Source organism: Chiloscyllium plagiosum, unplaced genomic scaffold, assembly GCF_037043375.1.
Source record: "Chiloscyllium plagiosum isolate Xiang-an unplaced genomic scaffold, Cpla_swu_hap1 HiC_scaffold_4, whole genome shotgun sequence".
NCBI lineage: Eukaryota > Metazoa > Chordata > Chondrichthyes > Orectolobiformes > Hemiscylliidae > Chiloscyllium > Chiloscyllium plagiosum.
Genome location: NW_028270142.1, coordinates 133,985,664 through 134,009,714, shown reverse-complemented (window position 1 = coordinate 134,009,714; position 24,051 = coordinate 133,985,664). Strand labels below are relative to the sequence as shown.

Below are 24,051 nucleotides of genomic sequence, written 5' to 3'. Positions count from 1 at the left end.
TGCAAAACTCTTTGACCAATGCATTCTCGCTTTTTGCGATTTAACTGGAAAGAGGGCTCCGATAATTAGATTGCTAATTTTTAGATTAGATTAGATTAGATTGCTTACAGTGTGGGAACAGGCCCTTCGGCCCAACAAGTCCACACCGACCTGCCGAAGCACAACCCACCCAGACCCATTCCCCTACATTTACCCCTTCACCTAACACTACGGGCAATTTAGCATGGCCAATTCACCTGACCTGCACATTTTTGGACTGTGGGAGGAAACCGGAGCACCCGGAGGAAACCCACGCAGACACGGGGAGAATGTGCAAACTCCACACTGAGGCAGGAATTGAACCTGGGTCTCTGGCGCTGAGGCAGCAGTGCTAACCACTGTGCCACCGTGCCGCCCATAATGATTGGGAAAAATACAAAAACGGAAAATGCTGAGGAAACTTAACAAGTCTGGTGGCATTTGCAGAGAGAGAAAGAGAGTGAACGTTTCATGTCCAGTTCGGAAGTGCTGCCAGACCTGCTAAGATTTTCCAGGTATTTATTTTTGTTTCAGACTTCCAGCATCTACAGATCTTTGTTTCATTTTGTTACATGTTCGGTGCAATGATATCTGTTGTAGCTGATGGCCACAGGGATACTCAGATCAGTGTCATTATATCACTGCCAGGTCTCTCCCATTTGGCACAGTAACAGCTCCACATAGCCCGATGGAGGGTATCGTCAATGTGAAGGTGGGAATCACTCTCCATAATGACAATGCTCGATTCTGTAATGGCCAGATGCGTCTGTGAAAGCTAGAGCAGTCAGCTTGGGGTCAAATTCACCCACTGTGCCAGCCTGGTCAGTAACAGAGTGAGACCCTCACCCACTGCTGTGCCAGCCTGGTCAGTAACAGAGTGAGACCCTCACCCACTGCTGTGCCAGCCTGGTAACAGAGTGAGACCCTCACCCACTGCTGTACCCATCTGGTCAGTAACAGAGTGAGACCCTCACCTACTGCTGTACCAGCCTGGTAACAGAGTGAGACCCTCACCCACTGCTGTACCCATCTGGTCAGTAACAGAGTGAGACCCTCACCCACTGCTGTACCTGTCTGGTCAGTAACAGATTGAGACCCTCACCCACTGCTGTGCCAGCCTGGTAACAGAGTGAGACCCTCACCCACTGCTGTACCCATCTGGTCAGTAACAGAGTGAGACCCTCACCCACTGCTGTGCCAGCCTGGTCAGTAACAGAGTGAGACCCTCACCCACTGCTGTGCCAGCCTGGTAACAGAGTGAGACCCTCACCCACTGCTGTACCCATCTGGTCAGTAACAGAGTGAGACCCTCACCTACTGCTGTACCAGCCTGGTAACAGAGTGAGACCCTCACCCATTGCTGTACCCATCTGGTCAGTAACAGAGTGAGACCCTCACCCACTGCTGTACCTGTCTGGTCAGTAACAGAGTGAGACCCTCACCCACTGCCGTGCCAGCCTGGTCAGTAACAGAGTGAGACCCTCACCCACTGCTGTGCCAGCCTGGTAACAGAGTGAGACCCTCACCCACTGCTGTACCCATCTGGTCAGTAACAGAGTGAGACCCTCACCCACTGCTGTGCCAGCCTGGTCAGTAACAGAGTGAGACCCTCACCCACTGCTGTGCCAGCCTGGTAACAGAGTGAGACCCTCACCCACTGCTGTACCCATCTGGTCAGTAACAGAGTGAGACCCTCACCTACTGCTGTACCAGCCTGGTAACAGAGTGAGACCCTCACCCATTGCTGTACCCATCTGGTCAGTAACAGAGTGAGACCCTCACCCACTGCTGTACCTGTCTGGTCAGTAACAGAGTGAGACCCTCACCCACTGCCGTGCCAGCCTGGTCAGTAACAGAGTGAGACCCTCACCCACTGCTGTGCCAGCCTGGTCAGTAACAGAGTGAGACCCTCACCCACTGCTGTGCTAGCCTGGTCAGTAACAGAGTGAGACCCTCGCCCACTGCTGTACCAGCCTGGTCAGTAACAGAGTGAGACCCTCGCCCACTGTTGTACCAGCCTGGTCAGTAACAGAGTGAAACCCTCGCCCACTGCTGTACCAGCCTGGTAAGTAACAGCGTGTGACCCTCACCCACTGCTCCCCATTCTTTGTAACAAACCCTACCATATTAATTTGCATACCTAACTGCTTGTTTCCTGCATGCTAACCTCCAGTGATTCAGGTGTAAAGATACCCAAGACAGTCACCTCCATCTTATTCCGGACGACTATCTGTTTCCCTTGAGCTAACCGATCCATTGACCAGGCTCATGAATTTCACTGAGAACATCTTGTGCAGGAACCTTTGATGTGAGACTTTAAACAAGTGGAAAGCCACATCTGCAAGTTCCCCATTATCCATATCGCTCATTACAGACTCAAAGAACTCTAATAAACTCGTCAAATGTAACTTCCCGTCGACCAAACCAAACCAGGACGTTTCATGCAAAATGAGACTATTGCACGGTCAGCTACCTTCTCCCCAGCTCCACCTCCCTCCCATTTATCTCTGCACCCCCGATGCTCCCAGCCTCATTCCTGATGAAGGGCTCCTGTCTGAAACATCGATTTTCCTGCTCCTTGGATGCTGCCTGGCCTGCTGTGCTTTTCCAGCCCCACCCTAATCTGATCCTGCCTAGTTGCACAGCGATTTTCAAAATGCCCTGCCAAGAACTTTTCTATTGATAGGTTCCAGCATCTTCCCCACGGTCGACGTTACGGTAACCGCAGTTTCCAGTTTTTTTTCTCTCCTTCCTGTCTGACACACGGAATCGTATTGACGGAATTCAAATGGAAGCTTCCGGAATGTAGAGAACTGTCGGAAAATTAAAACCATCTACCATTTCAGCAGCCAGTTCTTTGAAGGTCCACAGATGACATCCAAGCAGGACCTACCCTTTCCCTCGTGATTATAACGGTTTTAAGTTTCTCCCTCTCTTTCACATGGTGATTCACCAAAGTGCTGGATAGTGAGAGCTGTTAAGGTCACTTCAGGTTTTTCAAAAATAGTACTGAGCACTATTTTATGTTCAACCAGCAGAGAGCAACAGAGCACTTTTTATCTGGACAGTGCTGACTGTAAATCTGCTACATGCCTCTGTCAGCTACAACACTGAGTGGAATTCTAAACTTCAACTGCTTTAATCGTGTAGTATTTTCAGAATCAGAAACTGGACAAGACAAAAGGGGGAAAAAAAAACTGCCTTTCACGAAATGCAGGGGACAGAATCTCGTGTTGCTGGCAGTTTATGGAACACAACAACCAAGACGGGGGTTACGTCAGAAGAGAGACAACGTGAGTTTTGTTTTTGAGTCATCACTGATAGCGGTGTCACTGGCTGGCCCAGCATTTATTGCCCATCCCTAATTGCCCAGCTAAGAGTCAACGATATAGCGAGTTTTGAGAAGATTTGTAGCCCAAGTTGAGGTTCTGAATGTAGGTTTGCTCGCTGAGTTGGAAGATTCGTTTCCAGACGTTTCGTCACCTTACTAGGTAACATCTTCAGTGCGCCTCTGGACAAAGCACGACAGATGATTCATGCTTTCTATTTACATGTTTGGGTTTCTTTGGGTTGGTGATGTCATTTCTTGTGGTGTTGTCATTTCCTGTTCTTTTTCTCAGGGGGTGGTAGATGGGGTCTAACTAAATGTGTTTGTTGATAGAGTTCGAGCTGGAATGCCATGATTCTAGGAATTCTTGTGCATGTCACTGTTTGGGCCTGTCCTAAGATGGATGTGTTGTCCCAGTCAAAGTGGTGTCCTTCTTTATCTGTATGTGAGGATACTAGTGAGAGAGGGTCATGTCATTTTGTGGCCAGTTGGTGTTCAAGTATCCTGGTGGCGAGTTTTCTGCCTGTTTGTCCAATGTAATGTTTGTTACAGTCCTTGCACGGTATTTTGTAAAAGAGATTAGTTTTGCTTGTTGTATGTATAGGGTCTTTCAAGCTCATTAGCTGATGAACAAACGCATGCACACAGACGCGCTCTCATCAAAGGCACGCGGACACAATCTCGCACGCGCGCCCCCGCAGACACTCTCTCTCGTGCGCGCGCACCCGCAGACACTCTCTCTCGCGCGCCCCCGCAGACACTCTCTCGCGCGCGCGCGCCCCCGCAGACACTCTCTCTCGCGCGTGCCCCCGCAGACACTCTCTCTCTCTCTCGCGCGCGCGCCCCCGCAGACACTCTCTCTCTCTCGCGCGCGCGCCCCCGCAGACACACTCTCTCTCGCATGCGCGCGCGCCCGCCCCCGCAGACACTCTCTCTCTCTCGCGCGCGCCCCCGCAGACACTCTCTCTCTCTCTCTCTCTCTCTCGCGCGCGCCCCCGCAGACACTCTCTCTCTCGCATGCGCGCGCGCCCGCCCGCCCCCGCAGACACACTCTCTCTCTCGCGCGTGCGCCCCCACAGACACTCTCTCTCTCGCGCGCGCCCCTGCAGACACTCTCACTCACTCTCTCTCTCTCTCACGCGCGCGCGCCCCTGCAGACACACTCTCTCTCTCTCTCGCGCCCCTGCAGACACACTCTCTCTCTCTCTCGCGCGCGCGCCCCCGCAGACACTCTCTCTCGCGCGCACACGCCCCCGCAGACACTCTCGCGAGCGCGCGCACGCCCCCGCAGACACTCTCTCGCGCGCGCGCCCCCGCAGACACTCTCTCTTGCGCGCGCGCGCCCCCGCAGACACTCTCTCTCGCGCGCGCGCGCGCGCCCCCGCAGACACTCTCTCTCGCGCGCGTGCCCCCGCAGACACTCTCTCTCGCGCGCCCGCGCGCCCCCGCAGACACTCTCTTTCGCGCGCGCGCGCCCCCGCAGACACTCTCTTTCGCGCTCGCGCGCGCCCCCGCAGACACTCTCTCTCTCGCGCGCGCCCCCGCAGACACTCTCTCTCTCGCGCGCGCCCCCGCAGACACTCTCTCTCTCGCGCGCGCCCCCGCAGACACTCTCTCTCTCGCGCGCGCCCCCGCAGACACTCTCTCTCTCGCGCGCCTCCGCAGACACTCTCTCTCGCGCGCGCGCGCGCCCCCGCAGACACTCTCTCTCGCGCGCGCGCGCCCCCGCAGACACTCTCTCTCGCGCGCGCGCGCCCCCGCAGACACTCTCTCTCGCGCGCGCGCGCGCCCCCGCAGACACTCTCTCTCTCGCGCGCGCCCCCGCAGACACTCTCTCTCTCGCGCGCGCGCGCGCCCCGCAGACACTCTCTCTCTCGCGCGCGCGCCCCCGCAGACACTCTCTCTCTCGCGCGCGCGCCCCCGCAGACACTCTCTCTCTCGCGCGCGCCCCCGCAGACACTCTCTCTCTCGCGCGCGCCCCCGCAGACACTCTCTCTCTCGCACGCGCCCCCGCAGACACTCTTTCTCTCTCGCGCGTGCGCCCCCGCAGACACTCTCTCTCGCGCGTGCGCCCCCGCAGACACTCTCTCTCGCGCGTGCGCCCCCGCAGACACTCTCTCTCGCGCGTGCGTCCCCGCAGACACTCTCTCTCACGCGTGCGCCCCCGCAGACACTCTCTCTCGCGTGTGCGCCCCCGCAGACACTCTCTCTCGCGCGTGCGCCCCCGCAGACACTCTCTCTCGCGCGTGCGCCCCCGCAGACACTCTCTCTCGCGCGTGCGCCCCCGCAGACACTCTCTCTCTCTCGCGCGCGCCCCCGCAGACTCTCTCTCTCTCGCGCGCGCGCACCCCCGCAAACACTCTCTCTCGCGCGCGCGTGCACGCGCCCCCGCAGACACTCTCTCTCTCGCGCGCGCGTGCACCCCCGCAGACACACTCTCTCTCTCTCGCGCGCACCCCCGCAGACACTCTCTCTCGCGCGCACCCCCGCAGACACTCTCTCTCGCGCGCACCCCCGCAGACACTCTCTCTCGCGCGCACGCGCGCCCCTGCAGACACTCTCTCTCGCGCGCGCGCCCCCGCAGACACACTCTCTCTCTCGCGCGCCCCCGCAGACACACTCTCTCTCTCACGCGTCCCCGCAGACACTCTCTCTCTCTCGCATGCGCGCGCACCCCCGCAGACACTCTCTCTCTCTCTCGCGCGCGCCCCCGTAGACACTCTCTCTCTCGCGTGCGCCCACGCAGACACTCTCTCTCTCTCTCGCGTGCGCCCCCGCAGACACTCTCTCTCTCTCTCGCGCACGCGTGCGCCCCCGCAGACACTCTCTCTCTCTCTCTCTCTCTCGCGCACGCCCCCGTAGACACTCTCTCTCTCTCTCTCTCTCACGCGCGCGCCCCCGTAGACACTCTCTCTCGCAAGCGCGCCCCCGTAGACACTCTCTCTCTCACGTGCGCGTGCCCCCGCAGACACTCTCTCTCGCACGTGCGCCCCCATAGACACTCTCTCTCTCTCTCTCTCTCTTGCGCGCGCGCCCCCGTAGACACTCTCTCTCTCTCTCACGCGCGCCCCCGTAGACACTCTCTGTATCTCTCGCACGCGCGCCCCCGTAGACACTCTCTCGCACGCGCGCCCCCGTAGACACTCTCTCTCTCTCACGCGCGCGCGCCCCCGTAGACACTCTCTCTCTCTCGCGCGCGCCCCCGTAGACACTCTCTCTCTCTCACGCGCGCGCGCCACCGTAGACACTCTCTCTCGCGCGCGCGCCCCTGTAGACACTCTCTCTCTCTCACGCGCGCGCGCCCCCGTAGACACTCTCTCTCTCACGCGCGCGCCCCCGTAGACACTCTCTCTCTCACGCGCGCGCGCCCCCGTAGACACTCTCTCTCTCACGCGCGCCCCCGTAGACACTCTCTCTCGCACGCGCGCACGCCCCCGTAGACACTCTCTCTCGCACGCGCGCGCGCCCCCGTAGACACTCTCTCTCTCTCGCGCGCGCCCCCGTAGACACTCTCTCTCGCGCGCGCCCCCGTAGACACTCTCTCTCGCGCGCGCGCGCCCCCGTAGACACTCTCTCTCTCACGCGCGCGCGCCACCGTAGACACTCTCTCTCGCACGCGCGCCCCCGTAGACACTCTCTCTCTCACGCGCGCGCGCCACCGTAGACACTCTCTCTCTCGCGCGCGCGCCACCGTAGACACTCTCTCTCTCGCGCGCGCCCCCGTAGACACTCTCTCTCGCGCGCGCCCCCGTAGACACTCTCTCTCGCGCGCGCCCCCGTAGACACTCTCTCTCGTGCGCGCGCCCCCGTAGACACTCTCTCGCGCGCCCCCGTAGACACTCTCTCGCGCGCGCGCCCCCGTAGACACTCTCTCGCGCGCGCGCGCCCCCGTAGACACTCTCTCGCGCGCGCGCCCCCGTAGACACTCTCTCTCTCTCTCGCGCGCCCCCGCAGACTCTCTCTCGCGCGCGCGCACCCCCGCAAACACTCTCTCTCGCGCGCGCGTGCACGCGCCCCCGCAGACACTCTCTCTCTCGCGCGCGCGTGCACCCCCGCAGACACACTCTCTCTCTCTCGCGCGCACCCCCGCAGACACTCTCTCTCGCGCGCACCCCCGCAGACACTCTCTCTCGCGCGCACCCCCGCAGACACTCTCTCTCGCGCGCACGCGCGCCCCTGCAGACACTCTCTCTCGCGCGCGCGCCCCCGCAGACACACTCTCTCTCTCGCGCGCCCCCGCAGACACACTCTCTCTCTCGCATGCGCGCGCACCCCCGCAGACACTCTCTCTCTCTCTCGCGCGCGCGCCCCCGTAGACACTCTCTCTCTCGCGTGCGCCCACGCAGACACTCTCTCTCTCTCTCGCGTGCGCCCCCGCAGACACTCTCTCTCTCTCTCGCGCACGCGTGCGCCCCCGCAGACACTCTCTCTCTCTCTCTCTCTCTCGCGCACGCCCCCGTAGACACTCTCTCTCTCTCTCTCTCTCACGCGCGCGCCCCCGTAGACACTCTCTCTCGCAAGCGCGCCCCCGTAGACACTCTCTCTCTCACGTGCGCGTGCCCCCGCAGACACTCTCTCTCGCACGCGCGCCCCCATAGACACTCTCTCTCTCTCTCTCTCTTGCGCGCGCGCCCCCGTAGACACTCTCTCTCTCTCTCACGCGCGCCCCCGTAGACACTCTCTCTCGCACGCGCGCCCCCGTAGACACTCTCTGTATCTCTCGCACGCGCGCCCCCGTAGACACTCTCTCGCACGCGCGCCCCCGTAGACACTCTCTCTCTCTCTTGCGCGCGCGCCCCCGTAGACACTCTCTCTCTCTCTCACGCGCGCCCCCGTAGACACTCTCTCTCGCACGCGCGCCCCCGTAGACACTCTCTGTATCTCTCGCACGCGCGCCCCCGTAGACACTCTCTGTATCTCTCGCACGCGCGCCCCCGTAGACACTCTCTCGCACGCGCGCCCCCGTAGACACTCTCTCTCTCTCACGCGCGCGCGCGCCCCCGTAGACACTCTCTCTCTCTCTCGCGCGCGCCCCTGTACACACTCTCTCTCTCACGCGCGCGCCACCGTAGACACTCTCTCTCGCGCGCGCGCCCCTGTAGACACTCTCTCTCTCTCACGCGCGCGCGCCCCCGTAGACACTCTCTCTCTCACGCGCGCGCCCCCGTAGACACTCTCTCTCGCACGCGCGCGCGCCCCCGTAGACACTCTCTCTCGCACGCGCGCGCGCCCCCGTAGACACTCTCTCTCGCACGCGCGCGCGCCCCCGTAGACACTCTCTCTCTCACGCGCGCGCGCCACCGTAGACACTCTCTCTCGCACGCGCGCCCCCGTAGACACTCTCTCTCTCACGCGCGCGCGCCACCGTAGACACTCTCTCTCTCGCGCGCGCGCCACCGTAGACACTCTCTCTCTCGCGCGCGCCCCCGTAGACACTCTCTCTCGCGCGCGCGCCCCCGTAGACACTCTCTCTCGCGCGCGCGCCCCCGTAGACACTCTCTCGCGCGCGCCCCCGTAGACACTCTCTCGCGCGCGCGCGCCCCCGTAGACACTCTCTCTCTCGCGCGCGCGCGCGCGCGCGCCCCCGTAGACACTCTCTCTCTCGCGCGCGCGCGCCCCCGTAGACACTCTCTCTCTCTCGCGCGCGCCCCCGTAGACACTCTCTCTCTCGCGCGCGCGCCCCCGTAGACACTCTCTCTCTCTCGCGCGCGCGCGCGCCCCCGTAGACACTCTCTCTCGCGCGCGCCCCCGTAGACACTCTCTCTCGCGCGCGCGCCCCCGTAGACACTCTCTCTCTCTCACGCGCGCACGCCCCCGTAGACACTCTCTCTCTCGCGCGCGCGCGCGCGCGCCCCCGTAGACACTCTCTCTCTCTCTCTCTCTCTTGCGCGCGCGCCCCCGTAGACACTCTCTCTCTCTCTCACGCGCGCCCCCGTAGACACTCTCTCTCGCACGCGCGCCCCCGTAGACACTCTCTGTATCTCTCGCACGCACGCCCCCGTAGACACTCTCTCGCACGCGCGCCCCCGTAGACACTCTCTCTCTCTCTCTCACGCGCGCGCGCCCCCGTAGACACTCTCTCTCTCTCTCACGCGCGCGCGCGCGCCCCTGTACACACTCTCTCTCTCACGCGCGCGCGCGCGCGCCCCTGTACACACTCTCTCTCTCACGCGCGCGCGCGCCACCGTAGACACTCTCTCTCGCGCGCGCGCGCCCCTGTAGACACTCTCTCTCTCTCACGCGCGCGCGCCCCCGTAGACACTCTCTCTCTCACGCGCGCGCCCCCGTAGACACTCTCTCTCTCACGCGCGCGCGCCCCCGTAGACACTCTCTCTCTCACGCGCGCCCCCGTAGACACTCTCTCTCGCACGCGCGCACGCCCCCGTAGACACTCTCTCTCGCACGCGCGCGCGCCCCCGTAGACACTCTCTCTCTCTCGCGCGCCCCCGTAGACACTCTCTCTCGCGCGCGCCCCCGTAGACACTCTCTCTCGCGCGCGCGCCCCCGTAGACACTCTCTCTCGCGCGCGCGCCCCCGTAGACACTCTCTCTCTCGCGCGCGCGCGCCCCCGTAGACACTCTCTCTCTCACGCGCGCGCGCCACCGTAGACACTCTCTCTCGCGCGCGCGCGCCCCCGTAGACACTCTCTCTCTCACGCGCGCGCGCCACCGTAGACACTCTCTCACTCGCGCGCGCCACCGTAGACACTCTCTCACTCGCGCGCGCCCCCGTAGACACTCTCTCTCGCGCGCGCGCGCGCCCCCGTAGACACTCTCTCTCGCGCGCGCGCCCCCGTAGACACTCTCTCTCGCGCGCGCCCCCGTAGACACTCTCTCTCGCGCGCGCGCCCCCGTAGACACTCTCTCGCGCGCGCGCCCCCGTAGACACTCTCTCGCGCGCGCGCCCCCGTAGACACTCTCTCGCGCGCGCGCCCCCGTAGACACTCTCTCTCGCGCGCGCGCGCCCCCGTAGACTCTCTCTCTCTCTCTCTCTCGCGCGCGCGCCCCCGTAGACTCTCTCTCTCTCTCGCGCGCGCGCGCGCGCCCCCGTAGACACTCTCTCTCTCTCGCGCGCGCGCCCCCGTAGACACTCTCTCTCTCTCGCGCGCGCGCCCCCGTAGACACTCTCTCTCTCTCGCGCGCGCGCGCCCCCGTAGACACTCTCTCTCGCGCGTGCCCCCGTAGACACTCTCTCTCGCGCGTGCCCCCGTAGACACTCTCTCTCTCACGCGCGCACGCCCCCGTAGACACTCTCTCTCTCACGCGCGCGCGCGCCCCCGTAGACACTCTCTCTCTCGCACGCGCGCGCGCCCCCGTAGACACTCTCTCTCTCGCACGCGCGCGCGCCCCCGTAGACACTCTCTCTCTCTCGCGCGCCCCCGTAGACACTCTCACTCTCTCTCTCTCGCGCGCGCGCCCCCGTAGACACTCTCTCTCGCGCGCCCCCGTAGACACTCTCTCTCTCTCGCGCGCCCCCGTAGACACTCTCTCTCGCGCGCGCGCGCGCCACCGTAGACACTCTCTCTCTCGCGCGCCCCCGTAGACACTCTCTCTCGCGCGCGCGCCCCCGTAGACACTCTCTCTCTCTCGCGCGCGCCCCCGTAGACACTCTCTCTCTCTCTCGCGCGCGCGCCACCGTAGACACACTCTCTCGCACGCGCGCGCGCCCCCGTAGACACACTCTCTCGCACGCGCGCGCCCCCCCGTAGACACTCTCTCTCGCGCGCGCGCCCCCGTAGACACTCTCTCTCGCGCGCGCGCCCCCGTAGACACTCTCTCTCTCGCGCGCGCGCCCCCGTAGACACTCTCTCTCGCGCGCGCGCCCCCGTAGACACTCTCTCTCTCGCGCGCGCGCGCCCCCGTAGACACTCTCTCTCTCGCGCGCGCCCCCGTAGACACTCTCTCTCTCGCGCGCGCCACCGTAGACACACTCTCTCGCACGCGCGCGCGCCCCCGTAGACACACTCTCTCGCACGCGCGCGCCCCCCCGTAGACACTCTCTCTCGCGCGCGCGCCCCCGTAGACACTCTCTCTCGCGCGCGCGCCCCCGTAGACACTCTCTCTCTCGCGCGCGCGCGCGCGCGCCCCCGTAGACACTCTCTCTCGCGCGCGCGCCCCCGTAGACACTCTCTCTCTCGCGCGCGCGCCCCCCCGTAGACACTCTCTCTCTCGCGCGCGCCCCCGTAGACACTCTCTCTCGCGCGCGCGCCCCCGTAGACACTCTCTCTCTCTCGCGCGCGCCCCCGTAGACACTCTCTCTCTCGCGCGCGCGCCCCCGTAGACACTCTCTCTCTCGCACGCGCGCGCACCCCCGTAGACACTCTCTCTCTCGCACGCGCGCGCGCCCCCGTAGACACTCTCTCTCTCTCGCGCGCGCCCCCGTAGACACTCTCTCTCGCGCGCCCCCGTAGACACTCTCTCTCTCGCGCGCGCGCGCCCCCGTAGACACTCTCTCTCTCGCGCGCGCCACCGTAGACACACTCTCGCGCGCGCGCGCCACCGTAGACACACTCTCTCGCGCGCGCGCCACCGTAGACACACTCTCTCGCGCGCGCGCCACCGTAGACACACTCTCTCGCGTGCGCGCCCCCGTAGACACTCTCTCTCTCTCTCGCGCGCGCCCCCGTAGACACACTCTCTCGCACGCGCGCGCGCCCCCCCGTAGACACTCTCTCTCGCACGCGCGCGCCCCCCCGTAGACACTCTCTCTCTCGCGCGCGCCCCCGTAGACACTCTCTCTCTCGCGCGCGCCCCCGTAGACACTCTCTCTCGCGCGCGCCCCCGTAGACACTCTCTCTCTCGCGCGCGCCCCCCCGTAGACACTCTCTCTCTCGCGCGCGCCCCCGTAGACACTCTCTCTCTCGCGCGCGCCCCCGTAGACACTCTCTCTCGCGCGCGCGCCCCCGTAGACACTCTCTCTCTCTCGCGCGCGCCCCCGTAGACACTCTCTCTCTCGCGCGCGCGCCCCCGTAGACACTCTCTCTCTCGCACGCGCGCGCACCCCCGTAGACACTCTCTCTCTCGCACGCGCGCGCGCCCCCGTAGACACTCTCTCTCTCTCGCGCGCGCCCCCGTAGACACTCTCTCTCGCGCGCCCCCGTAGACACTCTCTCTCTCGCGCGCGCGCGCCCCCGTAGACACTCTCTCTCTCGCGCGCGCGCCACCGTAGACACACTCTCGCGCGCGCGCGCCACCGTAGACACACTCTCGCGCGCGCGCGCCACCGTAGACACACTCTCTCGCGCGCGCGCCACCGTAGACACACTCTCTCGCGCGCGCGCCACCGTAGACACACTCTCTCGCGTGCGCGCCCCCGTAGACACTCTCTCTCTCTCTCGCGCGCGCCCCCGTAGACACACTCTCTCGCAGCGCGCGCGCGCCCCCCCGTAGACACTCTCTCTCGCACGCGCGCGCCCCCCCGTAGACACTCTCTCTCTCGCGCGCGCCCCCGTAGACACTCTCTCTCTCGCGCGCGCCCCCGTAGACACTCTCTCTCGCGCGCGCGCCCCCGTAGACACTCTCTCTCTCGCGCGCGCGCCCGTAGACACTCTCTCTCTCGCGCGCGCGCCCGTAGACACTCTCTCTCTCGCACGCGCGCGCCCCCCCGTAGACACTCTCTCTCTCGCGCGCGCGCCCCCGTAGACACTCTCTCTCTCGCGCGCGCCCCCGTAGACACTCTCTCTCGCGCGCGCGCGCGCGCCCCCGTAGACACTCTCTCTCTCGCGCGCGCGCGCGCGCGCCCGTAGACACTCTCTCTCTCGCGCGCGCGCGCGCGCGCCCCGTAGACACTCTCTCTCTCGCGCGCGCGCGCGCGCGCCCCCGTAGACACTCTCTCTCGCGCGCGCGCGCGCCCCCGTAGACACTCTCTCTCTCGCGCGCGCGCGCGCGCGCCCGTAGACACTCTCTCTCTCGCGCGCGCGCGCGCGCCCCCGTAGACACTCTCTCTCTCGCGCGCGCGCGCGCGCCCCCGTAGACACTCTCTCTCGCGCGCGCGCGCGCGCCCCCGTAGACACTCTCTCTCTCGCGCGCGCCCCCGTAGACACTCTCTCTCTCTCGCGCGCGCCCCCGTAGACACACTCTCTCTCGCGCGCGCGCCCCCGCAGACACGCTCTCGCTCGCCCCCGCAGTCGCTCGCGCCCCCCCCCCTCCCCCGCAGACGCTCTCTCTCACGTGCGCGTGCACGATAGAGAGGGAGAGTCTGCGCGCGCGGGGGAGAGAGAGCGTGTCTGCGTGCGAGAGAGAGACAGTCCCTCGCGCGCGCACACACAGACTCGGTCTCTGTCTCCTCCCCCCACACACACAACCAGTCTCTCTCTCGCCCCCACAGCCACTCTCACATGCAGACTAAGACACTCATCCAGATTGCAATATTAAATTGCTGTCTGCTAGACTTCAAAGCAACAGCTGAAATGTTTATCTTCTTTTTATCATTTTTTTTCTTCTGTAAAACTCTGTAATGTGTGTTTTCCCAGCTGTATTGTCTCTCAGAGTACTCTCATGTCCTGATTGGTTTGTGAAGAAGTCTTGTTGTTTGATTGATTGGAGGTTTTCAGTCGGCTGGTCTCTCCCTTTCCATCAGTTATTTGGCCAAAAAAACAACTTCTTTTTCTCTAAATGTGAATACTTCAGCAACAGGACTGGAACAACATTTGGGGAATTCTTTCCTCATTGCTTTAGGGACGTAGACATCACTTATAAGACCAACACTTCTTCCCTAATTGCTTCAAACTGATTCAGTCACTGGGCCATTTCAGCAGGCAGTTAAGAGTCACATTTGGGCTAGATCAGGAAAAGAAGACAGATTTCCTTCCGTAAAGGATCAGATAGGTTTTTTACACCGTGTGGGCGGCCCGGTGGCACAGTGATTAGCACTGCTGCCTCACAGCGCCAGAGACCCGGGTTCAATTCCCGACTCAGGCGACTGACTGTGTGGAGTTTGCACATTCTCCCTGTGTCTTTGTGGGTTTCCTCCGGGTGCTCCGGTTTCCTCCCACAGTCCAAAGCTGTGCAGGTCAGGTGAATTGGCTATGCTAAATTGGCCGTAGTGTTAGGTAAAGGGGTAAATGTAGGGGAATGGGTGGGTTGTGCTTCGGCGGGTCAGTGTGGACTTGTTGGGCCGAAGGGCCTGTTTCCACACTGTAAGTAATCTAATCTAATCTAATCTAATCTAATCTTAAAAAGTCATGGGGGCTTCTAAGAGTTATTATTCCTCAGACTAGCTTTCAATTTCTGGTTTCTATGGCAGGATTTGAACACTTGCCCCCACAACATTAGCCTGTCGAAAAGAGAAAGACAGTTTCAGAGGACATTCCAATACTCAGCACCCAGACAACAGATAGCAGCTGCCTGTGAGTGATGGATCAAATGGTCGGTTTTCAAGGGACACAGAGATCTGGGAAGGTTTCAAGGCGAGGAGAGAGATTGTAGAGACTGGGATGGAGCAGATCATCAATTTGGAAAGAGGATGAGATTTTCAATCAAGATATTTGGAGACTAGGAGCCAATACAGATTGGCAAACACGGGGCGATTGGGGGTGAAAAAGGGACTCAATGTGTGATTGAGAAGGGATGTCGATCTCCTTCCCAGATACTAATCTGGGCTATGATTAGAGAGCCAGACCTGACTGCTATGGACTTTTACTGATCGATAGCTTAGGCGCCCATAATCCTGATTCAACAGGCACTCCATCTTTTTTGTTCAAAGCAATGCAGTCTCACATTGGTCGAGCCCAGTGATATTGTTGGCCAACTTCTAACAGTCAATTTATGAACCTGAGACTGGTGCCCAAAGTTCCTAGTTGGTTCTGCCACCAAGCAGAATTAAGGTTCCACAGGGAGTGACTAAGCTGGAGAGACTTTGCACAGAAAGGGAGAGCTTTGCAGGGTAGCCACAGCTGGAGCTGGGGATATATTACAAGAGAATCCTCACGGGAACTAACTGCAAGCAGCAGCGACCTGTGGATATGGCAAGAAGCCACTGTTACTAATCAACTCTGGCATGCCATCATTTCAACAGAATTCAGACACGTGAATGTGTTTAAAAAATAAAAGCCAGCTGTTGGACGTAAATAGCCCAGTTATTATGAGCTCAGAACCCCAGTGAGGGAATAATTATGGGATACTATATTGTGGCTAGCAACATCACCTTAAACCATTGGTGATTTTGGTAAAAGTAAACTTCTAGCAATCATCCAACTCAAGCTGCAATTTCCCCAAGTTCCACCTGCCAGGATTATCAGACTAGGTTTGGAACAACTTCCACAAATATTTCCAGCCACGTGTTTTTAATTACCTTCCAATACCACGGGGCTAGGTTTCATTGCAGTGAAGTGCTGTGTGCTATGAAAAGGCTTTGGCACCACATTCCCTCATCACCGAGGAAGTCACAATCATGCCACTGGATTTCCAACAAAAACAAATCAAAGCCTCAAGCAGCATTGTAGGCCCCTCTTCAAACCAAGCTGCCCAGCTGACAAGAGTTATTACACTTGCATCTATAGCACCTTTGACCCTCCCAAACTACTTCATGGGAACGGTACCAAACAAAATCTGTCACCAAGTGACACAAGGAGACCGCAAGACAGACTTTCAACTTGGAGGGCTGTAGGAGGTGATGACAACCAACAAGGTCTTGGAAGGATTTGAAAATAGGGATGAGCTTTTTCTGTCAGACAGGGAGCTAAAATCGAGTTGAGAGTGAATGCATATCATTTAACTTAAAAAATACTGTTCTCCAAGACGCAAAGTTAAGGTCAGATTTGGAAAATAAAAGGATTACAAAGCTCTCCCCACACACGTTAGAAAAAGCAGTCTACCATTGGAGCACTAGGTGTTTTCCCAGAGTGTGAGCAGGAAGAGTGGGAAAGTTGAATACATTGGACTTAAATCTTAATAAGATCACAATATAGAAAACAAAAATACACGTAACTCGCAGTTGTTAAAACCAGCAAGATTCAGTGAACTTTTTCTATTGTTCCTTTATGTGGGCATCACTGGAAAGGCCCGTAGTTTATTGTCTCTGTCTAATGACCCCTGAACTGAATGACATTGTGAGGCAATATTTCAAAGTTCAGAGTCAACCACAGGAGTTGCATTTAGACTAGATCAGGAAAGGACAGCAGATTTCCTTCCCTAAAAGCCATTTATGTACCAGATGGGTTTTACAACAATTAATATTATTTTCAGGTCTCCATTACTGAGCAATGCTCTGTCTGAGCTGCACAGCCACCGAGAGACGGTGCGTGGACCTTGGATTTCTGCACAGAGGCAGGAAATATTCGAGTTGTTCCTGAGTCTAGTTGTCAATTCAAGAGTTATTAATGGAATTTAAATCCAACCAGCTGTCGTAACTGTGTTTGAACCCATAACCCCAGAACTTTAGCTTGGATCTCTGCACTAGAACCAAAGTGGCATTATTGATAAGCCATCATCTCCCAGTGTCTCCCAGGTTACGTGCGTTAAGCAGCCAGTGCTAACCGGCTGAGGACTATATGCCATTGACTGAAAAAAAAATCGCAGCTCAGGTCATCGGATTTCCATAACTCATACATACTTCCTGAGGAAAACTAATGGCAGCTAGAAGGATAAAGCAGTGACAGATTTTCCTCCCCCTACCCCACAGCAGTGACCCTGGACGTTTCATCCAAACTTATACACAGATCAGAGGACCGTTACACCAGGTAAAGTGGCAAGGATAAAAAAATCCAACACTACTATTCCCTGCCAACTTTACTAGCACAAATGTTGGTCACCACAAACAGCAGCTCCCTTTAAGTAAGCTCCCGTCCTCGCCCCACTCCCAGGCCGTTTATTTTTGTGAATATTCAGCTGCCGACCACAGTCAGGGCAGCTCCTGTCACGTTGAGCATTCCCTTGTCAGACACAACTTAAACGCAAAGTTAACGTTCACCTGCTCTGCTCTGAACATTGCATCTCTATAAAATCATCAGGGCAATGGATAGGGTAAATGGACAAAGGGTTTCCCCCGGGATGTGGGAGTTCTAAACTAGAGGGCATAGGTCTAAGGGGGAAGATTTAAAAGGGACCATGTTTTCACGCAGAGGGTTGTGTGTATGGAGTGAGCTGCCAGAGGAAGTGGAGGAGGCTGGTATAGTTGCAACAGTTAAAAAGCATCTGGATGGGTATATGAATAGGAAGGGTTTGGAGGGATATGGGCCGGGTGCCGACAAATGGCACTAGATGAAGTTGGAATGTCTGGCCAGTATGGATGAGATGGACTGAAAGGTCTGTTTCCTTATAAATCCATCTCAGAAGCACATCTGCTGTAACAACATGAGATAGTATTTCTTTCCATTTCCCACAATAGTCAATCAGAGCGTGGTTTGTTGCCAATTTAATGAGTATCAAATGAAGAGAGCTGCTTTTCTTTTACTGTTGCGGGTCTGTACCCAGAAAAGACCTGAATTGTGGCCACCCCCAAACAGGCTCCCTACACACAATAATCACAGGAGGCTCTTAATCATCTCGAGTAGGGGTGGGTTTTGACCCCAGGGATGTGTCTGATTCCTGGGATAGGGATTGAGCAAATATTCTAGCTGCTCCCGATCGGAGTTGGTCAACTAACTCAATGGAAAAAACCAAATCCTTCTTAAAACTAGGAACCAGGCAAGTCAGTCTATCTGGTTAACATGCTGATAGAACATAGAAAAGTACAGCACAGAACAGGCCCTTTGGCCCACGATGTTGTGCCGAGGATTATTCCTAATCTAAAATAAAATAACCTTAACCTACGCAACCCTCAATTCACTGCTGTCCATATGCATGTCCAACAGTCACTTAAGTGCCCCTAATGACTCTGCCTCCACCACCACCGCTGCTGGCAACGCTTTCCACACATTCACAACTTTCTGCGTAAAGAACCTTCCTCTGATATCTCCTCTATACCTTCCTCTTAATATCTTAAAACTATGATCCCCCTTGTGCCACTGATACTACCTTGTAGTATGTAGGCTGAAACAAAATAAAAACTATACAGTGTGGTTCAATAAGGAACGATCAGGATTAAATAAAAAGCATAAAACATCTAAAAAGTATGGATACACAACAGATGCTAAACTCCTATTCATGTATGGTCCTCAGCAAGTTAAGATTACCGGTGTGGACATTAATCCAGCAGCCAGCTCTAAAACACTATTCCTGCCAGGAATGGCCATTTCAGGAGTGTGAGTGCTCCAGCTCATGGATATGCTCTGGAACACATGGCTAATCAGGCCATTCAAGCCAACAACTCCATATACAAAATTTCCTCAATGATTTATGGTGCCCCAGATCGGTGCCTGGCCATTTTGCTCCGATTTACTTAGAGCAAGGCTATAAAATTACAGGGCTCAGTGTTATTTATGATGCATAACTCGGTCACTGTGGTGCAGAGTCTGGAACATTCTTATAACAACTCTGAAAGGAAGAGAATCTCCACAACTCCATCCAATACAATCGCATCAGGGAGGCAGAAGGAGCAAGAGAAGCCTGTTCTCGCAGCTAACAGGAAATTAGATTAGATTAGATTCCCTACAGTGTGGAAACAGGCCCTTTGGCCCAACCAGTCTACACTGACCCTCCGAAGAGTATTCCACCCAGATCCATTTCCCTAACACTATGGGCAATTTAGCATGGCCAATTCACTGATCTGCACATCTTTTAGATTGTGGGAGGAAACCGGAGCACCCGGAGGAAACCCACGCAGAACGGGAAGAATGTGCAAACTCCACACAGACAGTTGCCCAAGGCTGGAATCAAACCTGGGACCCTGATGCTGTCAGGCAGCAGTGCTAACCACTGAGCCACCGTGCCGCCCATGTTTTTTAAAAAAAATTCAAACTAGATTGAAAAATTTTAACCAAAACAGAAATTGCTGAAAAAGCTCAGCAGGTTTGGCAGCACCTGTGAAGAGAAATCAGAGTTAAAAGTTCCGGGTCCGATGACCCTTCCTCAGAACCGGACCGAAGTGTTAACTTTGATTTCTCTGCACAGATGCTGCCAGACCTGCTGAACTTTTTCAGCAATTTCTGGTTCTGTTGCTCATTTACAGCTCTTCTGGGAAATTTTAACTTTTTTCGAACTTGCATGTCATCTGAGTGGAGACGTGTAGCATTCTGTTTCCTGGTAAAGACAAACTCGACCCAGTTCTCTCTGCAAGCATGCTCCCCACTGCAAAGCACAACCATCTGAAAGACTTCTCTTCCTGCTCCATTACTGAGCCAAAACTCAGGTGCAACTAGGGAAACATCCGACGACAGAGGAAACTAGGCAAAGAGTCAGAGTATTACAAGACAGACAGACAGACAGACAGACAATCTCACAGCCGAGCGCGTTATCCAGCTTTCAGTTCACCCCACTCAGAGTTTGCTCTCCATGTGAGAAAGCTTTGGAGAGTTTACCAACTGGACCAATTACATTTCAACAGAACAGGCCCCACAGCCCTGAACACAGTGACTCGGTGAGATCGATTACTTTGGGGCAGACATTCCGATGGGACAGTTATTAATGTTTCTGACCAATCTCTGGTGCGAAATGAGAAGCAAGACTTTTAGGCCAGCTTCTGGGAGGGGGGAGGTGGGGCACCGAGGTCGTGTTCTCGTGTTCAAGTAGAGCAGCTACAAAGTTCTGCTCGATCACAGCCACTCAAATGAATTGCCCGTCATAACTGCACCCTTAATAATGGCTGAAAACAATGCTTAGATTGCAGCCAGTATCTGCAATATTTGATCGAAAAGAAAGGAAAAATTGCTCTGCCATTTTAAACATCATGGCAATTGTTGATGTGTGCCTGAAATAAAAAGTCACTACTTCTCTCTAAAGTACAGGTGCCATAGGAACACCACTACACGCATGGAGTTCCCACCAAGCCACTCACCATCCTGACTCGGAAATATATCCTTCTGTGTTCCTGAGCCAAAATCCTGGAACTCTCTCCCTAATGACATTGCCGGTCTACCTATGGCACATGGACTATAGTGGTTCAAGAAGGCAGCTGACCACCATCTTCTCCAGGGCAACGAGGGACAGGAAACAAATACTGGCCGAACCAGCAATGCCTACGCCCCATGAGCGAACAAACAAAAACCTCACCCAACGTGACCTCCATTCCACCGATCTCCCAATGAAAACTGAATAAAAGTCAACAATAAAAACTTGTGGTGATAGTGATGGAGCCAAATAGAGTCATAGTCATAGAGATGTACAGCATAGAAACAGACCCTTCAGTCCAACCCACCCATACCGACCAGATATCCCAACCCAATCTAGTCCCAACTGCCAGCACCTGGCCCATATTCCTCCAAACCCTTCCTATTTATATACCCATCCAAATGCCTCTTAAATGTTGCATTTGTACCAGCCTCCACCACTTCCTCTGGCAGCTCATTCCATACACATGCCACCCTCTGCGTGAAAAAGTTGCCCCTTAGGTCTCTTTTATATCTTTCCCCTCTCACCCTAAACCTATGCCCTCTAGTTCTGGACTCCCCCAACCCAGGGAAAAAACTTTGCCTATTTATTCTATCCATGCCCCTCATAATTTAGTAAACCTCTATAAGGTTACCCCTCAGCCTCTGTAGCTCCAGGGAAAACCTATCTACCTGTGACTCCACTTTCAAGGAGCTATGAACCTGCACTCCAAGGTCAGTTTGTTCAGCAACACTCCCTAGGACCTTACCATTAAGTGTATACGTCCTGCTAAGATTTGCTTTTCCAAAATGCAGCACCTCACATTAAACTCCATCTACCACTTCTCAGCCCATTGGCCCATCTGATCAAGATCCTGTTGTAATCAGAGGTAACCTTCTTCGCTGTCCACTACACCTCCAATTTTGGTGTCATCTGCAAACTTACTAACTGTACCTCTTATGCTCGCATCCATTTAAGTAAATGACAAAAAGTAGAGGACCCAGCACCGATCCTTGTGGCACTCCACTGGTTACAGGTCTCCAGTCCAAAAAATAACCCTCCACCACCACCCTCTGTCTTCTACCTTTGAGCCAGTTCTGTATCCAAATGGCTAGTTCTTCCTGTATTCCATGAGGTCTAACCTTGCTAATCAGTTTCCCATGGGGAATCTTGTCAAACGCCTTACTGACATCCATATAGATCATGTCCACTGCTCTGCCCTCATCAATCCTCTTTGTTACTTCTTCAAAAAACTCAATCAAGTTTGTGGGACATGACTTCCCACGCACAAAGCCATGCTGACTATCCCGAATCAGTCCTTGCCTTTCCAAATACATGTACATCCTGTCCCTCAGGATTCCCTCCAACAACTTGCCCACCACTGACGTCAGGCTCACTGGTCTATAGTTCCCCGGCTTGTCTTTACCGCCATTCTTAAACAGTGGCAGGCACCATGTTAGCCAACCTCCAGTCTTCTGGCACCTCCCCTGTGACTATTGATGATACAAATATCTCAGCAAGAGGCCCAGCAATCACCTCTCTAGCTTCCCACAGAGTTCTCGGGTACACCTGATCAGGTCCTGGGGATTTATCCACCTTTATGCGTTTCAAGACATCCAGCACTTCCTCCTCTGTAATCTGGACATTTTGCAAGGTGTCACCATCTATTTCCCTACAGTCTATATCTTCCATATCCTTTTCCACAGTAAATACTGATGCAAAATACTCGTTTAGTATCTCCCCCATTTTCTGTGGCTCCACACAAAGGCCGCCTTGCTGATTTTTGAGGGTCCTTATTTTCTCCCTAGTTACCCTTTTGTCCGTAATGTATTTGTAAAACCCCTTTGGAACCTCCTTAATTTTATTTGCCAAAGCTATCTCATGTCGCCTTTTTGCCCTCCTGATTTCCCTCTTAAGTATACTCCTTCTGCCTTTATACTCTAAGGATTCACTCGATCTATCCTGTCTGTACCTGACATATGCTTCCGTCTTTTTCTTAACCAAACCCTCAATTTCTTTAGTCATCGAGCATTCCCTATACCTACCAGCCTTTCCTTTCACCCTGACAGGAATATACTTTCTCTGGATTCTCGTTATCTCATTTCTGAAGGCTTCCCATTTTCCAGCCATCCCTTTACCTGCGAACATCTGCCACCAATCAGGTTTTGAAAGTTCTTGCCTAATACCGTCAAAATTGGCCTTTCTCCAATTTAGAACTTCAACTTTTAGATCTGGTCTATCCTTTTCCATCACTATTTTAAAACTAATAGAATTATGGTCGCAGGCCCCAAAGTGCTCCACCACTGACACTTCAGTCACCTGCCCTGCCTTATTTCCCAAGAGTAGGTCAAGTTTTGCACCTTCTCTAGTAGGTACATCCACATACTGAATCAGAAAATTTTCTTGTCCACACTTAATAAATTCCTCTCCATCTAAACCTTTAACATTATGGCAGTCCTTGTCTATGTTTGGAAAGTTAAAATCCCCTACCATAACCACCCTATTATTCTTACAGATAGCTGAGATCTCCTTACAAGTTTGTTTTTCAATTTCCCTCTGACCATTAGGGGGTTTATAATACAACCCCAATAACGTTGTCATCACTTTCTTTCTTGTCAGTTCCACCCAAATAACTTCCCTGGATGTATTTCCAGGAATATCCTCCCTCAGCACAGCTGTAATGCTAGCCCTTATCAAAAATGCCACTCCCCCTCCTCTCTTGCCTCCCTTTCTATCTTTCCTGTAACCTTTGTATCCTGGAACATTAAGCTGCCAGTCCTGCTCATCCCCGAGTCATGTTTCTGTAATTGCTATGATATCTCAGTCCCATGTTCTTAACTATGCCCTGAGTTTATCTGCCTTCCCTGTTAGGCCCCTTGCATTGAAATAAATGCAGTTTAATTTATTCATCCTACCTTGTCCCTGCTTGCCCTGTTTGACTCGCTTCTGTTCTCAAATGTACCAGCCTCAGATCGATCTCTTTCCTCACTATCTCCCTGGATCCCAACCCCCACCTTACTAAATCCTCCCGAGCAGCTCTAGCAAATTTCCCTGCCATTATATTAGTCCCCTTCCAATTTAAGTGCAATCCATCCTTCTTGTACAGGTCACTTCCACCCCAAAAGAGATTCCAATGGTCCAAAAATGTGAATCCCTCTCCCATACACCAGCTCCTCAGCCGTGCATTCATCTGCTCTATCCTCCTATTCCTACCCTCACTAGTTAGTAGCACCAGGAGTAATCCAGATATTACTACTCTCGAGGACCTCCTTTTTAAATTCCTGTCTAACTCCAATCTCCCTTCCTATGTCGTTGGTTCCAAAGTGGAACCAATGACGTACCCCTCGTTGCATTAGAGCCAGTCTCAATACCAGAAACTTTGCTGTTCGTGCTACGTTCCCCTGAGAATCCATCACCCCATACATTTTCCAAAACAGCAGACTTGTTTGAAATGGGTATAGTCACAGACGACTCCTGCACTAGCTGCCTACCTCTCTTACCTTTCCTGGAGTTAACCCATCTATGTGACTGTATCTGATACTCCCCGCCCCCCCCCATAACTGCCATCCATTACATACTGTTGCAAATTCATTATTGCTTCTAACTGTCTCTCCAACTGATCCATTCGATCTGATAAGATTCACAACCACCAGCATTTATTTCAGATATAATCCGCAGTAACCCTTAAACTCTCTTGAAACTCCCACATCTGACAAGACGAGCATATCACTCTACTAAAGGCCATTTTTGCTCCTTCACAATCTACAGACCCAGAAAATAACACCATCTTATTCCTCTACA

General features: G+C 55.9%; 1 protein-coding gene across 2 annotated transcripts in view; it reads right to left on the bottom strand.

Moving 5' to 3' along the window:
• LOC122548864 (guanine nucleotide-binding protein G(s) subunit alpha-like) overlaps positions 1-24,051 on the bottom strand; it is a 310,047-nt gene that overhangs the window by 18,532 nt on the left and 267,464 nt on the right. The gene's annotated exons all lie outside the window — the stretch shown is intronic.